The sequence below is a fragment of the Notolepis coatsorum genome (genome assembly GCF_963971535.1).
Source record: "Notolepis coatsorum genome assembly, chromosome: 19".
Taxonomy (NCBI): domain Eukaryota; kingdom Metazoa; phylum Chordata; class Actinopteri; order Aulopiformes; family Paralepididae; genus Notolepis; species Notolepis coatsorum.
Window position 1 is genome coordinate 60,342,274 of NC_140183.1, and position 7,500 is coordinate 60,349,773.

A 7,500-nucleotide genomic window follows, 5' to 3' on the forward strand; every position below is an offset into this window, starting at 1 on the left:
CTCAAGCTGAACATTAATTTGGCATGTTCTCTTTGTAATGCATCCCGTTTGATGATTGTATTGTAGCACAGAGATCTCTCTTAAGTACTTATTTGTGTTGTTGTTTAAACTTTTCATTCTCTTGACAGGCCAACACCAGTGGCGTCCTTTCACTAAAAGGCAAGGTATGGCGAGGAGGGCGGGTGGGGGGAGGGTGAAGGGGGGGTTTCCCCCCCTTGGTGTTTTTTTTTGTCAAATCAGTTGTGCAATAGTCACTTTTGGTGAGTTGTTTCTATACAATTCAGTTATATGACATTTCGGTATGACACAGGACTACACAAGCATTTTTAGTATAGAAATGTGTCAACAGACTAAAGCAGGGAACCACAATATTTTGCATACGAATTATGCAGAATGTAATATCATAACTGTCTATTACTTTTCTTGCAATTGAGCCAATTTTCCTTAGGTACGGTTTTGAGGTGTGTGTTCAACAGAATGTAGTATCAAAAACACATTCACAAAAAGTATGGGTTACTGAATGCTGAACTGCACTATTATAATCACTAAGCCAGACCTTACCTGTGTCCCCTGTATCACTTGTCTCTGCTGCCCTTTGATAAAAAAACGTCCCTATGTCCATTTTCCTTTTTTTTTGGCATATTTCAGTTAGTCACAGCAAAAGTCACATAGTAAAAGTGAGATAATTGACAATATCAAAACATGCTAGGGCTGTACCGAATAGTTCGAAGCTTCGTTCATAATGTTGACATTCGAATTCTAAATCAACATAAAAAATTGTAAAAAAAAAAAAAAAAAAAAAAATGTTAACATTTTTTACATTTTTATTTGCCAAGGCATGGCGAGTGCCATACCTTGCCATCAGGCGCGGAACTGTGTTCCTAGCGGTGTGGGGGGGGGGACATATTAGGGGGCTTGGTCAGTGACGTCGCAGGGGGGGGAGTAGGGGGGGGCGCCTTTTTCTAATACCAGGTGTGCAATACGCATTTTCCCAGGCGGTGGCGCCTCTTGTAAGAAGTGGTCATCGTGGAGCCAGGGCTTGTCCAGCTGCACGTCCGCTAATTTAATATAATTATACTAGTGAAATTTATTTTACTCTGTCAAAATAAACGAGCTGCATAGGCATAATAAACTGTAAGCGACATATACATGTTTGCACTGTCTTTTTTCTATTATAAAGTGCCTCTCGAGACTCGGGTCCATAACACATAACAGATCAGTAATTTGATTGTAATGCAGGTGCTCGCATTATAAATCGAATGTATGCGAGACAAACAATGTAATCGTTTTGATGCATACATCTCTGCCCAGCCTACCCCACCTGTTGCTGTTGCGCCCCCGCACAGAGAGACCCATATCCCCGCACCAGAACGCTACGACGGGGACGTCTCTAAATGCCATGCCTTTATTTTTCAATATTCACTAGTATTCGGACAACAGCTGCACACTTAAAGTGATACATCTAAAATCGCTTACCTTACCTGTCGGGGGTCCAGGACTCCTGCGTTAGAATGGGCGACAGGCAGCTCTCCACTTCGTTCCCTGCATACATCGCAAAAGGTATTCGACCACCCTCCCGGGGGCTCGGATAGTTCTTGTAACTGCCTCCGTGTTCAAGTTTAAGTTAAGTATGGTGTCATAGACTATGTCAAATGTCATGACTCATAGTAGAATCGGCTGGCTTGTTCGCCATCCGCCAGGGAAACCGCAGATATATCCTTTACTGCAAATTGAGAGCGTCCCAAAAATGATTCCAGGCCGCTATTTCTTTACCAACGGATTTCCAGTTCTGGCGTTGACGCTTCCAACTGGTTCATGCGTCGGCTACACGCTGCTTTAATAACACTGCATTATCGAGACAGCGCCCCTATGTATGACTTTGAGGATCTGGCAATGAATTCCAAGAGTAGGGTAAATCTGCAGTGCCGGCACTGTGTAGTAGCGACTAGCGAGTCACAGTGCTGGCCGCCAGGTCGCGCAGTTGCAGCGGTTGGGGGTAAAAACATGGGGGGGACAAATACTGCATTCTGAAATCATGCGGGGGACATTTTCCGGGGACCCCCCCGCAAGTTACGCCCCTGCTTGCCATACCAAATGGACGCCCCTGGCCAACACTGCTGTCTCATCATTTCCCTTTGTTTTAACTTAACTTAATTCTGTTGCTGTGGTTCCCTGTCCAGAGAGAGAAAGAGAGAGAGGGAGAGTGAGAGAGTGGGAGAGAGAGAGGGAACGAGAGTGAGAGGGGAGTGAGAGAGTGGGAGAGAGAGAGGGAACGAGAGTGAGAGGGAGAGAGAGCGAGAGAGAGAGAGAGAGAGAGAGAGAGAGAGAGAGAGAGAGAGAGAGAGAGAGAGAGAGAGAGAGAGAGAGAGAGTGTCACTAATGGCCCATTAGCTTATAGGGATAGTATGGATGTTTGGACTCTAATTAGTTTTATGAAATACTTGCCAGTAGTGTAGTGGATGCCAAGCTATTAGCTTACTGACCGAGTCCTGTGGTCGGAGCTCTGGCCGAGTTCTGAGCGAACAGCGAACTCAATGAAATTAGTTTGCTCTAACTTGTCAATTTATTTGATCGAAATTCAACAATTATCTTAAATCAGCTTTCCACAGAGCTCTGTACTCTTCTGATCCTCGTGTCGTGGCTGTGTGATGACATTAACTCGTTAGCAGAAAAAGATTGCACCAAGATGGCTTAGCTTAGCATGAAAGAGCTACTCAGACAAATTTACGACAAAAAATTTCCTCTTAGGGAACTTCCGGTATGGCGGGCATGGCTTGAGACGTGCTTTTCCGCTCTCCCTCATGTTTTTTTTTATTTCCGTATTTTAAGACTCCAAACCTTCGCAGTTCTTTCTATATACCATTAGCGATACAGCTAACTAACCAAAAGGCTTCACAAAGATGACATCCAAGACTCCAAAACCAAAAAGGGGCGATGTTCACAGAGAAGAGGAAGCGGACAACGTTGTTAGCAAGGCCTGGCTAGCTACCCTGCTTGAAAACCACAAAGTGGCCATCACCACCGAGTTTAGAAAATCCATTACCACCAGGGCTTGACGTTAACTTTTTGGCTCACTAGCCACTGTGGCTAGTGGTTTTCCAAAGTCACTAGCCACTCAGCATTTTCACTAGCCAAAAATCCCTGCACACCTAGCAATTACATTGTTGCTCCAAACGCTGTGAACATTATCATTGACACACCTATGCCTTGGCTGTGTTGAACCTAGCAATTATATTATTGCTCCAAACGCCGTGAACATTATCATTGACACACCTATGCAGGGCTTGATGTTAACTTTTTGGCTCACTAGCCACTGTGGCTAGTGGTTTTCCAAAGTCACTAGCCACTCAGCATTTTCACTAGCCCTGGGCAGGTGGGCAGGTGTCAACGTCAAGCCCTGATTACCACTCTGGAAAATAAACTTGACAAGATTCAGTCGGATGTGGCCGACAACAGACAGAGGGTCAAGTCAATGGAGGATAATGCGGAACTTGTAAGCGAGAGAATGGTGTTGCTGGAAGCTACATGCGCCGAACTGAGCGCTAGCCATGCTAAGCTAAAGGCTAAAGCCGAGGACCTAGAGGCCCGGGGGCGTCGGAACAATCTCCGGATCATTGGACTACCAGAGGAAATTGAGGGCCCAAGACCAACACCCTTTTTCGCTACTCTTTTATCCCAGGTTTTGGGAGCAGAAACCCTCCCTACCCCTCCGGAGTTGGATCGCGCACACAGGTCGCTAGCAGCTAAGCCGAAGCGGGGTGAAAGGCCTAGGCCCGTTATCGTCAGGTTCCACAACTACCAAACCAAAGAACGGGTGATCCGGGATGCCAGAAAGAGAAGGGCAGAGATGCTGTACAACGGTCAACAAATTGCTTTCTATGAGGATTATACCCCGGCTGTGTTGGAACAGCGAGCACCGTACCGCGAAGTGATGGCACAACTTTACAAACGAGGGCTGAGGCCTAGCCTTCAATATCCAGCCAAACTGATGATTACGGAGGAGAACGGGGACAGATTACGCTTGATGACTGTTGGCGATGCTGAAAGGTACCTCAAGGCTAAGCTAGCCTAGCGTGGACGGCTATCTAATGAATACCTAGGGGTAAGCTAACCTGGCGCCGGCAGCAATGGACAAGGAATGTAGAATGCAAGACTGAAATTATAGACATTGGTTGGGCTAAACTGGTCAGTCACAGTAGACCTGACACTTACACTTCATGGGGAAATGCTATTGACGTTAGTCGGACTGGCTTTTGAAACAGAACTCTATGCTTCCCAAATAGCCGACGCTGATTCTATTTACACTTATTTTTATTTCATTTTAAATTTCTTATTAGCTCTTCTTTTACATGTGTCTCTCTCTCATTCAAATTGCAGACGTTCCCTTTGTTTGGAGCCCGCAAGATAAATAGACTGGGCCAGTTTGACTAGATAATGAAGGTTCTATGTGCATGTTTCAGTAGTACTCAATGCGCTGATTGATATATGCAGAGACTGGGTTTACATTTATTAGACCATTTACCTAGGTCTAACAAACACCTCGTGGCCAAGTGAAACCAATACCAATAGCAATAGACATGATTACGACATATTAAATGTGCGGCTGAACTTATAGACTTTGGTTGGATTACATTGCTTAGTCACAATAGAGTGGCCACCTATACCTCAGAAGGGTAATATTATTAATGTCAATCAGAGTGACTCTTTTAAAGGAAACCTCATTTCACTCAGGTTGCTAGCCTTGACCCTGTGAATAGCATGCCGTTTTCTTTTGCTTCCTATTTCGTAATTTTTTTTATTGCTTTTTATTTTTTATATTCTTTTTTAACTTAATTTGCCCTTTCTTTTTTATGTATTTTTATACATATGACTCTCTATGCAATGTGAGCCTATTCAAGTTGCACACGCTCCTCTTACTGTTTGAAGGTCTCAATACAAACAAGCCAGAGTTTATTATTGGGTAGTGGGGGTTTTGTATGCATGTTCCAAGAAGTACTCAGGGTACTGACTGAACCGACTCAAGTTGTACACGCTTCTTTTTACTGTCTGAGGATGCAGGTGTGAGATTGTGGTCTGGAACACAGCCCAATTGCTGAATACACAGGAGAGGAGATAGGAGCGTTTTCAAGGGTTTTAATGAAATGAGCAACACAAGAATTGGGGGGAATAGAACTGGGTTATGTTCTGTCTTGTGGCTGCCGTGGCGGAAGCGAGCGAGCAAGTGGTCCTTGTTCTTGTCTTGGGAGCTGCTGGGCTGCAGCGGGTGAGCAAGTGTTCCTCTTCGGGGACAGGAAACGTCCAGGCAGGGACGGCGGTCCTTGGGGCACAGGAGAGAACAGGTTAGAGTAGGCAATACAAAGGATGGATTCCAGCAGAGCTTTAGGTAGAGACGTCATACCTGGGTAGTGTTAATTAACACCACGACCGCTTCTGGTCAGCGTCGAGGAGTAGAAGTAGGCACCTCATCAGGGGAGGATAGGGTGCAGCTGTGAAGAGTGAGGTGCCTGACCGCGTGTGAATTAGGGGGATGGAGTGCAGCTGGGCTAGGTGGCGTGAAGTTAAGTGATACTGAATGTATAAGGGTAAATGGAGGGGTGGATGGAGAAGGAGAGGATGAGGAGGAGTGTGTAGTGGATGGAGAAGGGGATGAAGAGGAGCGTGTGGAGAACGTGAGGGGGAAAAGGAGGGGGAGTGAAGTATGCCCGTGCTGTGATTATGACCGGACCCCCCCCTCTACGGGCGCCTCCCAGATCGTCCTGCAGCGGCGGAGATGGTCTTGCACTGATGGCACGGCGATCTCCTCTTCCTGGGCAGGGAACAGCGGGGGTTGGTAGCCCAAAGATGACTCGAAGGGGGACTGACCTGTGGCCGCCGAAGACAGGGAATTGTGTGCGTATTCGACCCACGGCAGGAAGGTGCTCCAGCCGGAGGGGTCCCGGGCTGTCACGCAGCGGAGTGCGGATCCCAGGTCCTGGTTGGCCCGTTCCGACTGGCCATTGGTCTGAGGGTGGAACCCGGAGGAGAGACTGACCGTGGCCCCCAGAGCCCGACAGAAAGCCCTCCAGACCTGGGATATGAATTGAGGGCCCCTGTCGGAGACGATGTCTGCCGGGATCCCATGGAGTCGGAAGACGTGGAGCACCATCAGGTCAGCGGTCTCTGCAGCAGAGGGGAGTTTGGGAAGAGCAACAAAGTGCACAGCCTTTGAGAAACGGTCAACAATGGTGAGGATGGCTGTGTTACCGTGTGAGAGGGGAAGGCCGGTGACGAAGTCCAGGGCGACGTGCGACCAGGGCCGACCGGGGACAGGGAGCGGACGAAGGAGCCCGGCGGGCGGTCGATGGGAGGCCTTCGCACAAGCACAGACAGTGCATGCCAGGACCAAAGCGCTGGTGTCCTCCCTCATGGTGACCCACCAGAAGTGCCTCTTCAGCAGGGATAGTGTCCGGTCGATCCCAGGGTGGCACGCGAACCGGGAAGCGTGAACCCACTCGAGCACCTGGGAGCGGACAAGGTCAGGGACAAAAAGCCGGTTAGGTGGACCGTTACCTGGGTCCGGCTGGGCACGCTGTGCCTCCCTGACGATGGACTGGATCTCCCAGGTGGCGGTGGCCACCAGACAGGATGTGGAGAGGATGGTGTGGGACCCTCCTCGGGGACGAACTGCCGGGAGAGGGCGTCTGGCTTGGTGTTCTTGGAACCAGGCCTGTAGGTCAGGGTAAAATTAAACCTGGCGAAGAACAGCGCCCAGCGAGCCTGGCGAGAGTTCAGGCGCTTGGCCGTTGAGACGTAGGCGAGGTTCTTGTGGTCCAGTGGACAGTGGGCGCTCCAGCTGGTCACCAGGCTGGTAGGCCAATATATAAAGGGGTTGTGTAACTTGAGCCAAGGCATGCCCAGGACAATGGGATTGTGGGGAGAGTTGGTAACGTGAAACCGAATATTCTCGCTGTGATTCCCGGATAGCAGAAGGCGGAGGGGTACGGTGTCGCGAGTAATCCGTGTGAGAAGTTTCCCGTTTAACCCCCGGGCGTCACAGGGTATCGGCAAGGCGTCAGTAGCGATGTTGTAATGGGAGACTACTCCGGCGTCGATGAGGTTCTCGTCGGCCCCTGAGTCAACCAGGGTGGATAACGGGAGTGATTGGTTATTCAGACACAGCGTGGCGCGGAATAGCATGTTTGGGCCGGAGCTGGGAGCGATATCAAGACTCGAACAGACGCCCAGCGCTACTGTCGAGCCCCGTCGTTTCGGCGAAGTGGGCATGAGGCAACGGAGTGACCTGTTTGGCCGCAGTACAGGCATGCTCCTGTGGCGAGCCTGTGTCGGCGTTCGCTGGGGGGGAGACGTGAGCGGTCGAGATCCATGGGCTCGGAGGAACTATTTTATTCAGCGCGGGCGGTGCGACGAGGCGGACCGGGTATAGGCGAACGAGCGGTGCTAGCTTTCTCTCGACGACGTTCCCGAAGACGCATGTCCAGTTCCCTGGCCAAATGGATTAGC